General features: G+C 36.7%; 1 long non-coding RNA gene across 1 annotated transcript; it reads left to right on the forward strand.

The window, feature by feature from the left end:
- Nucleotides 1-367: 367 nt before the first annotated feature.
- On the forward strand, nucleotides 368-5247 carry LOC126147858 (uncharacterized). Its single transcript, XR_007530359.1, has 3 exons — nucleotides 368-845; nucleotides 2250-2333; nucleotides 5007-5247. It is a non-coding gene; the product is annotated as an uncharacterized LOC126147858 (long non-coding RNA).
- The last annotated feature ends 6178 nt before the right edge of the window (nucleotides 5248-11425 follow it).

The raw sequence follows: 11425 nt of genomic DNA on the forward strand, positions 1-11425 counted from the left end.
CCACCAAAGACCATGTCACAACACAACTTCCTTTACATGTTCTTTGCATTGTTTATCCACCTCAAACAATAACACACAAACACACCGTACCAAAGTGACATTCTGACTGCCTCCCGACCATTCAGAAGCGTCTCGCGGGCCCCGAGGAATCATGACGTCACATCATGACATGACGTCGTCTCTTACGCTAGCCAATATCGCTGGTAGTTTTCGAAACGCGGATATTCTTTGAACATGACATGCTAATGCATTGCCATTATTATCTTTGAAGACGCAATTTTTGGCGGGCGCCGGGCAGAAAAAAACTGTTTGTTATTGTTTTCGACGAGGTGGTACAAGCTGCGTGGAGCTATTGTAGTAACTCAACAATAGGGTTTGTGCTATTGTGATTTCTAAGAGACGAAAAGAGGAACGCAAAATTGTTGAAGAGAAAACAGGAAAAGTGATATACATTCGCATTCTGGGAGGCAAATAAGCTGATCAGTTAAAATGATTGTGGTCGGAATATCGTATTTTCTCACAGAATATAAATGTATAGGATTTATTTAATACTGTGACGTATGTACTCAAGCTGCAGTGTTGTACTCATGAACGTTATAAACGGCAAATTTAGTTTCATAGCTGTGTCGTATGCAACTTAGTATTATTGTAGTGGCTGTTGGAAGGCTTCTTCAAAGGTAATTTCATTTAAACATGTTGACATGTTAAGTAATGGAGTTGTTGAACTTTATTTTTAGTCTCTGAAGTATATAGCGATGAAACTCTCTAAAACCAGGAAGAGAAATGCAGCAAAGCTGGAGATACCGTGGGAAAATTCTATTTGCAAAACGATGCTGAAATAGCAGGTAAGGATTCATATGAACGTCTCGCCTGACACTCAGAAAATTCGTAAATCAAATCAGTGTGTAGTAAATTCACTGTTTATTATTAATCATAAGTTACATTAGGGAGTAAATTATTTAGGATCCAAGTATTATTATTTCAATGTTAGACTGCACAATTTTTAGATCTTAGCTGCGCTTAGAAAGGAAATGCTGTAGGACATTCAAAGTATGCTGTCAGTCCTGTTAGTGGGCCAGTACAGTGAGAAAGATCTCCTAAGTGCAAAGCAGGCAGTACTGGCCTTTTTGGGTTGTACCAAAAAGATTGAAACTCTGAATAAATGTTCTGACAGTAATTAAGTTTCATTCTGATAATTTAGTCCTGTTTTCTTGCCAACTGGCAGTCATTGCTTCATCACTATTTCCTAGCTGAGACTAATGTGAGGTTATTCGCACAAGGTCAAGTGCTGGTGCTACACCCATCTGCTTTGGCCCATGATGTCATTGTGAGCCTTGATGTTTTTGAGTCTTTGTGTTTGTAGATTGTGTGTTGTAGTATTTGGTGGCACTCTCTTGTGCAGGATGTTTGTTATTGAGTTGTTTGACATGAACTGAATGTTTCAGGTTGCTATTGAAAGAATTTGTGCTGGCTTTCTGGAAAGTTACTTTGAATTTGCACATTTTGGCTGATGGATTCATTTTTACGCTTGGAAATATCAGTGCCGTGAGTTGATTGTGGTTGGAGATTTAATATTTTTCTCCTTTCTTCAGTTGTGAAGAAGATTTAGATTGTTGTGAGTAGCTCATTGCTTGTCGCAATGGATGGAGTTGTTTGTATATATTGAAATTGGTGGTGATGAAAGTTTTCATGAATTTTCGGGATTTCCATGTTAGTGTTTGGTAATTGTTGGGTTGTTATTGGTAGGCATATGTGTATTGATATACCATCGTTTGTTAGGATACATTTCTGATATTAGTCATGTGAGTGTGGTTTGGTTTGCTGTACTGAGAACTTTGTTTTAGATAGAGTAAGTGAAAGTGTGGTGTCTAGGGCTTTGCTTGAGCTATGTGGATGAAGTGAAATTTGCAACACCGTGTTTTAGATTGGTTGGTTCCTGATATTGAGGGCATTGTTGGAGCTATGTAGGTCAAGTGAAAATTGTGTTGAGTTTTTGAGTTACTGATATTGAAGTCTTCATTTCAGATATATAGGTCACACGAAATTTACAACACCTCTAGTTTTCATTTTTGTAATTTTTTTGTTTCATTTTGTGGATTTTGTGTGATTGATTTTTTGCCGAATATTTGTTTTGCAGTGGTGCCAATATTCTTACTGTTTTTTATTTAGTTTGTCCTCTTCATTTGGTTTTCTTGTTAGTTTCATTCTATTGCTGGAGTTAAATACAAGTTATTTATGTTTGTTCGCAGGTGTAATGAGTGATGTCGTCGTCACCATGTTGTATGTGCTTGAAATAGTGTACACTATGTTTATGGAATTATTGGTCAAAACAGGTGGGTGGAGTCATGGCTTTATGCCAATCTACCTTTTATAATAGATAAGTAGATCACTTTATATCCGAAGAACAAAATCAGTTTATATAGTTTGCCTGTGTTTTGATCAATTAAAAATAGTGCTATCTGTCAAAATGGTGTGGATTACATTGGTTTTACACTCTGTGTCTTTTTTGTGTTTATGGCTACACAATGGCTATTTACAGATTACTAGCCAACTTATTGGCTGAAAAGTAATAATAATGAACATATCGGTCTGTGTCACTGCTCATGTTACTGTTACAGAATGTTTACATCTACTTCTAAATAGCACAAGCAATCATTGTAGTCTTTTATAACACAAGTTTTTTTTGTTAAGTATCCATCTTTAGAGCAGAATTTGCCAGAAGAAGAAATTTCAGTTCAGATTTAAATTTGTGTAAAAGGTTTGCAGCAGCCAGTTGCCTTTGGTTTTATTCTTCAGTTTCTGTTTACCATGACTGGTTTTAAATTGACAAACGATTTATCATCAGATGGTAAATATTTATTGCATATTTGCAGCATTCTTGTGGCTCATGTAGTTACGGCAAGAGAACGAAACATATATGCACCGAATGTGGTGAGAAGTATGTACAGTTCACATCTGCCCATAGCTGCAAAACTCCAAAAATGCTGCAAACATGCAATAAATATACACCATCTGATGATAGTGATTCAAAACTGGTCTTGGTAAATAAAGATTGAAAGATAATACAAAAGGTGTCTGATAGCAGTAATTTCTCCTCTCAGTTTATATTAGCGGGAAAATAATAGAAAACTTTTGTGGCTATTGTTGAAAGCTTTTGTGAAGCTTTGGCAGACTTAATGATAAAAACGATTATTATGTTTGTTCTGAATTTTGATTAAAACAACCTCTTGGTTTACAGACAGCTATGGTGGCTTAGGGTTGTTTGTTATGTACATCTTTCCACGTACTTAGAACGAGCAAAAGCTGCACATGCAATGCAAATAGACAAAACATATGTTCAGATTTCTTTTATTGTTGTCATTGTCAGCAGCAGTGGGAAATACATCAGTGGGTTGGTGGACAGGGCAAGAGTTGGCTCTCCCCTTCCTGTGCACCTTACTGTGCCTGAGAAAGCTGTGTGGTGTCTAAAAAGTCAGTCATTATAGGGGGCACATAGGTGTCAAGAAAGAACTGCACTTGGCTGACTCCTAGCCACTGCCAAAATCACAGAGTAATTTTATTCAAGGTGTAGTGTGGTTGTGAAAAATCAGTTCAAAGTGAACTGTGATCTGCACTAGTACTATGGTATGAAGATATTTGAGAAGCTCCCATCTAACATACAGCAGGTAATTAGTTATCTCAGCCAATTCAAAGGAAAATTTAAAACATACCTCATTAGTGTCTCCTTCCACTGATTGTCTTAGTGCAAGAATTTGATTCCTTCTTTAGATGGATGGCAAGTAGTGTGTTGTAAACTGTCCTGTGTAATTACATATTTAGGGTATTGTTTTCTCTGAAAAAATACTTGATTAATGAAGTAAATACTAAGTTTCTGATAAGACAGCCTGCAGCTACCTAATATAAGTGAAGTAGCAGTTGCTTTCTTTTTAATTCACTAGAACACATTTAACTGGTCTCAAATTAAAAACAACCCACAGTTGCACTAAGTTATGTTTATTTTAAACCTTGACCATGGTTTCAGCTATAATAATATAGCCTTCTTCAGAAGTCATACACACTAATAAACGAAAAATATCTTAGCCCAGCAGCTGTGTCAAGACCAATAAAATAACTTCAACAGACATAAGCCTGTTTCGAACATAAGTAAAATTACATATGGAAGTGTATGTCCTCCGCCACTACCTCTGTTATACTACAGCCACTGGACTAAGACATTTTTCATTTATTAGTGTGTATGACTTCTGAAGAAGGCTATATTATTATAGTTGAAACCATGGTCAAGGTTTAAAATAAACATAATTTAGTGCAACTGTGGGCTGTTTTTCATTCAAGACAATTTCGTAATGGTTGCTGTAGTGACTGCCATGATGAAAATAATAAGACATTTAACAGGTACAAACAGACCTAGAATTAAGCAGTATTGTGATAATTTCTTGTTAATATAGTGTACAGCTTAAGCAATGTTTGGTTGTTTTTTTTTATTAATGTGTGCCTTCACTTGTTCCTTAGCCCTGTAGGTTCACCTTCTTGGTGGGATGTACAGAATATGATAATGCGTAGAGGAAATATCTGTTCTTTTGAAATTGTGATGGTTTATTTGTGTCAAGCCACATTAGTAAATGTATATAATGTCAAGGTGCTGTTAGAATGCTTAATGCCTTGAACATGCACCTGCATAATGACGGTTGGTAAATTTGTAGCATCACTATCTTCGGCTGCCCACTTGCAATGTGAATCCAATACATGATCAGATTAGCTGATTATATCTTTCACCGTTTGACAACTTAATATGTGCCCAAATGTAGGAGTTTTTACTCCTAGGTACTTCATTTGAGATTAATTTGCACCTCATTGGTGACAGATTGGTGTATTCTACATACAAAATTCATGTTACTGATCAGTACATCCTTAGTTCTTCTCTAATTTGACATGTAGTGATGTTATTCTAATTTGACATCTAGCGATGTTGTTCTACTTATGTTTTCTTTCCATTACTTTATTTTCAGAAACACAGTGCAAATCCAGTACCACAACAGAAAGACTACAGGATTGCACAACCAAATGTTCTCTGCCACCACCCTATATTTTCTGGGATGGTTACTAGGGATGGGCCACAGCCAGTACCGAAGGTCATTATTTTTATTTTACCATCTGTGCCAAATTATTTTGTCTGGTAATATATTAATGTTATGTCACTTTCTATAGTAGTAGAAAATGAAATGGTTTACATTCCAGTATGAAAACCCACTGTCATAAAATGTTTATTGAAGCGGATGTTGGTGTTACTGTTGCAATGAATGTGATTTTTCAGTATATGTTAAAAACAACCACAGTAAAATAAATTTGTTTATTGCAAAAGAAGTTATGTCTCTTACATATGTTATATTGTCCCATTTTATAAAAAATCCCTGCTACCATCCCACCCAGAGAAAGAAGTTACAGAATCACTGCATAATGTTACATTTTTGTGTGTGTGTTTGTGTTTGTGTTTCGTTATAATATATTCAATTATACAGAATTTATTTACTTACTGTGAACTATTAGATATCAGCAGTATTAGGTATAAATGTAATACCTGGACTGCAACTTGAACCTACATTTCTCTTGTGTAGCAAGGAAATATTCCATGAAGTTCTGGGTTTGCAGTCAGATGTTACTGAATATTCATCTGTCCTGGCAACCTCATCAAAGATTCACTGTGTACATGGTTAGAATAAGGTATAATTAGCCACTTGTAACACATTCAGCCATTGATACACAGTTTCTTATTTGACATGTATTCAGTGGGAGCAGGGGAGATGGATATCGGGTGGTGGTGTGGGTGGAAAGAATCCAGTCAGTGAAGCAGTCACTGAATTCAAGCATATCATTTGGGTGGCATGCTCAACAAATGGGTGATCCAGCTGTCTCTTGGCCGGTTTGGCACTGGCCATTCATGTGGACATACAACTTGGTAGTGGTCATAACCATATAGAATGACAGAAAGTGGTTGCAAATAACTTGGTATATCACATGACTGCTTTCACATTTGTCCCTGCCTTTGATGCAATGGGAGATGCCTGCGACAGGACTGAAGCGTGTTGTAGTATGGGTCAGGTTTTGCATCTATTACGGAATAAGCCCCATGGGACAATTGGTTTGGAGCACGGGTGGAATAGGGGCAGACAAGGATATTGCATGGTTGGGTAGGTAGTGTATTACCTCTGTGTATGTATGTGTGTGTGGGGGGGGGGGATATTTTTCATTTCAGGACATGATGGGAGGTAGTTGAAACTCTGTCGTTGTCTGAAGTATCATTAACGAACCCTGATGATGACAGAAAAATTGTTATGAACTATCATTAATGCAATACAAATCATCCAATCTTAGCATTTTAAGAAAACTAAATTGTGTGGTTGCCTTAGTCTTAAATCAGTACTTATGTCTACAAAAATATATATCCTTTCCTTAGACCATTTTGCAAGAAATAAGTCAATTTTCTCCAAGGTCTGCCCAAATGCTTCAATATTAGTGTCTGGCATACAGTACAAAAATGTAGTTTTGATTTTTAATATGGACTGTAACAGTACAGCTGCTTTCATTCCTTTTTCTAGGCTTGTATCACTCACACTAAGGACACTGTAATGCACAAGTACTGTAAGCCCACCAACTTGATTTATGTAGTCTCTTCTATGATACCTCTTCAGTAGCACATCAGTCTGAAGTCATAAAGCTGAAAATCTTAATGATTTCAGGATGGTGTTTGCTCAAAATTGTACACACCACCACAATTTTTGTTTCACTTTCTCATATATTGTCTTCAAGGTCTTATTGTTGGTTGATGACCAATTTCTTAACATCATATGAAAAAAAATTACTACAGAGGATATGCTATAATTATTAATAATAATTTGGTTGGTAAAAAGTGTAGTGATCTTGGATTTTGGAAAAGTATATGGAATCATTTTATGCCTCTGCATTGGCACTAATCCTTTGTTGGGTACAAGCACAATACTGAACATCTTGGGAGATCACGCAGTATTCATAACTAATGGCTCAATCAGTTAATGAAGTAAGCCACCTTATGCATAAAAATTGGAATAACAGAAGTACAGCTGTCAAAGACGAAATCTAATAAGCACAGAGTCAAAATCTGCAATGTAAAATGTGTCTACTTCTGAACTTCAATTATAATTCTCTTATTAATTTTTTCTACAAAATTTTAACTATGTTAATGAAAAGATGGAATGCTAGTCTTTGCAATGAGTGGTATCATCCTTACCAAATCTATTTATTAGCTGAAAATATTTTCACTGCTATTTACTGTAGTAAAATTTTTAATCAGACAACTTTTAATATGGTTTTAAACAAAACTAACTGTATTTTTGCTGTCAGATACTGAGACTACAACTGTAAAATGAAATCTGACTTAAATAACATATGGGCAGAGTTATGCCTACATCACTTACAAATATTACTGAAAATCAGATTTAAAAAAACGCCCAGAGACAGAAAAGAGAGGAAAAGATTATTGGTAGTAGTTGGGATGTAATTAAAGCTGGGTGCGGAAGCCAGCTCAATCTGCCACAGTATGCCAGGACCAGCCCCCGTGATATGTACAGTTGTAGCTTGTCTTCACTGAACCATTGTTTATTAACACATAATGTAGTCTTCTTGTTTACACCTAACAGAATACTAAGATTACCAATTTTATTTTTTAACGACTCGACATTTATATAAAAGAATAATCATGAGTCATCACCATAAAGGGTGGATTCTTAGACAGCAGCACATCATTGTCTTCACTTTATACATAGTCTTCTGTTATAAGGAGATATACAGGGTGGTCCATCTGAGGTTTCGGATGAGATTATCTCGAAAAGTATACATCGTGTAAAAATAGTGGGTTAGACATGTTGGTAAGCTCAAAGGGGGACATCAAATGATACTACATGTGACCTCCAGACCTCACCCCCTTGGGTGGGGTGGGAGGCAGCTTTTAAATCTTAAATGGAAACACCCATTTTTTTATTGCATATTCGGATTCTCCATAAAAAAGTAATCAGGTTTTGTCTGACACATGTTTTTAAACCATTGATAGATTGTGCTGAAATCGTGAAAAAAGTAAAATTGGGAAGAACTCTGGTTTATTTAGAATGATCCAAGAAAGACGCATCAAATCAATACAAAATGGTCACCAGTTCTTTCGTTATGCCAAATTAAGCTATTTTTGTACTAAATGTACTGTATCCTACTTTTAGAGTTACCCACGAGCGACAACATGGACGTTCAAATGGCTCTGAGCACTATGCGACTCAATATCTGAGGTCATCAGTCGCCTAGAACTTGGAACTAATTAAACCTAACTAATCTAAGGACATAACACACACATTCATGCCCGAGGCAGGATTCGAACCTGCGACCGTAGTGGTCGCTCGGTTCCAGACTGCAGCGCCTAGAACCGCACGGCCACTCCGGCCGGCAACATGGACGTAGTAGAATGATGTTCCCATGGGGTGTTTCATTAGTGTGAGTCCGCTTTCCTCTCACATATTTGCTTCAATGCGTAAAGTCAATAGTCTACGAAAGTTGTCCAGTTTTGAACAGCACATCCCATGGTATGGCTATACCATTGCATTGCTCCATATCATTTCGCATTGTGGGCTGTCTGTCATACACAATATTTTTTAAACAACCCCACAATCAAAAATCAGGTGTTAGGTTTGGTGAACATGGAGGCCACTGAATTGGTCCACTGCATCCATCCATTGACCTCGGTACCATAAATTTAAAATGTTCCCACAGTTTTAGCATAATGAGGAGGTGCTCCGTCTTGTTGGAACCACATTCGTTGTCCAGGTTCTAAATCAACATCTTCCATTAACTCCAACAATTCATTGTGGAGAAGTTGTAAATAAGATTCCCCAATTACATTTCGGTCCAAAAAATATGGTCCTATCAAGTAACCGTTTAACGTTCCACACCAGGCCATTAACAGCCATTTGTGTTGATTGTCAACGGGTCTATGCCAGTGTGGATTGACAGGGAACCAATAATGACAATCATGACGATTTAGTTTGCCATTGTTTTTGAATGTGGCTTCGGTGAACATAACGTATCTAAAAAAATCATTGTTACCTCTTATCATTTCCAAGCCCCATTGGCAGAAATGCATGCATATTTGCATATCTTTTGGCGTTAATGTCTGTGTCAGTGTGATATGATACATAAGATATTTATATGCCTTCAGAATCCTCAAAACAGTTGATTTCAGTATTCCAGTTTGTCTCTGAATAGCTGGACTACTAATTTCGGGATCCAGTTGAACACAGGCGAGAATGGTAAGGGTACGTGCATCATTTACATTGTATTCGAGATGACGAGGTGGATGGTGCATGTATCCGTTTCGAGCTCGTTGACTGCAATTTCGAATAATGTTTTTGCTTAGATGTCGTCTGTTTGGGAAACGATCCGCATACAACTTCACAGCTGCAGCGTAATTGTTATGGCATTCACCTAAAATTAACATCATACCAACAATCTCTGTAGGAGGATAGTGAGCCATGTTTCACTAAAGAATAATTTACTTATGTCAGTTGATGTTTACGGTTCACAATCTGAAAGTGAAATGACGTGTGATTGCATTGCACTGACCTTTATACTCAGCCATAGTTCGAAGTTAGGCCATGGTAGTGCCACATTCAAGTGAGTAATGCATTTGTGAAGAGTTCCCTAACGATATTTTAACACCATTCCACCTCCTTCCATCAAAACCTGTGGCAGGTAGGATATATTTTGTAAAAAAAAAAAAAAAAAAAAAAAAAAAAAAAAAAAAAAAAATAAAATGCCATAATGAAAGAATTTGTGCACATTTTGTATCGATTTGATGAGTCCTTCTCGGATCATTCTAAATAAATCGGAGTTTTTCCGAAATTTTAATTTTTCTCGATTTCAGTGCCATCTGTCAATGGTTTAAATAGACAAAACTTGATTACCTTTTTATGGAGAATCCGAATCTGCAATAAAAAATGGGGGTTTCCATTTAAGATTTAAAAGTTGCCCAACCCTAAGGGGTAGGGGTCACATGAAGTATCATTTAATGTCCCCCTTTGAGCTTACGTACTTGTCTTACCCACCATTTTTACACGATGTATAGTTTTCGAGATATTCTCATCTGAAACTTCAGATGGACCACCCTGTATGAAAAGATGACCAAATAATGTAATACTTAAATTTATTTCATTGCATGGAATGTAAACAAACAGTGATATACTGAAGTCATGTAATAATACCAGTTAGAGCTTATCAACTGTTTATCATGAAATAAACTAGAACTATTTATTGTATGTGGTTAGAAGACAGTATGGCATTCCCCAACTGCATTTTTTTTAGATTACGGACAACATATGTCATGCACACATGAGATACTTGTTTATTAACCTATATGTGCTTTCTGAATTTACCTTGCAGTTTGTTTTTATAGCAAGAAGTGCACTAAATATGGCATGAACATAGACTTCGTGCTACTCTATAAATCAATATCTTACTTCTAGCTCCAAATAGCTTGGCACCCACACAGCCCCAAGGTGTGGGTACCTTTTTGTTATGAAGGAGTGACCATCTTAGTCTGCAGTAATATACTGAGCAGTGTGCTTGGTAATCCTCTGGTTACACTACAGATCAGTCATCACAACAAAACGCCTATTCAATCTTGTTATATCAGTGTTCATTGAGGGAGATAAAGTAGGTGTTTACCCAACCAGAAAATTAATTTGCGTAAGAAAATAGCATCTGAAATATAGTGTTACAGAAAAATAGTGAAGATTATATGGATATACTAGATAACTAAATAGGTGGTACTGAATAAATATGGTACAAAGAGAAATTAATATCACAACTAAAAAACAAGACTGACTGTCCACATCTCGAGTCATCAAGGAATTGTCGAGGTAAGTGGGTAGGGTAAAAATTACAGAGGCACACCTAGGTTTTAGTACTGTAAGCAGGTTCAAATGGATGGAAGTTGTGCCCTACAACAAAATGTAATGGAAGCTGTGTATTATAACAAAATGGACTGAAGTTTCCTGAGTAAATTAATTACAGTTACAGTCGATGCCTTTAAGTGTAATATCCTCTTGGATTTATGAATGAGTACAAATTTTCAGGATTGCTTCTAAAGGGCATTAAACGTACATCTGTATCATTATTATTTACAATTAACTACTCTCAGTTTCAAAATTTACTATCAGCAAACATTTGACATAATAGTCAGTGAATGTGGACCCATTTATAACATGGGTCCAGCATGTACAAGAAAGCATAAAAAACCACCATCCGAACAGCCCATGAAGGGCCAATGGTACTGACTGACTGCCGTGTCATCCTCAGCCCTTAGGCATCACCGGGTGTGGATACAGAGGGGCATGTGGTCAGCCCACCACTCTCC

This window comes from Schistocerca cancellata, chromosome 2, assembly GCF_023864275.1.
Source record: "Schistocerca cancellata isolate TAMUIC-IGC-003103 chromosome 2, iqSchCanc2.1, whole genome shotgun sequence".
NCBI classification, from domain to species: Eukaryota; Metazoa; Arthropoda; class Insecta; order Orthoptera; family Acrididae; genus Schistocerca; species Schistocerca cancellata.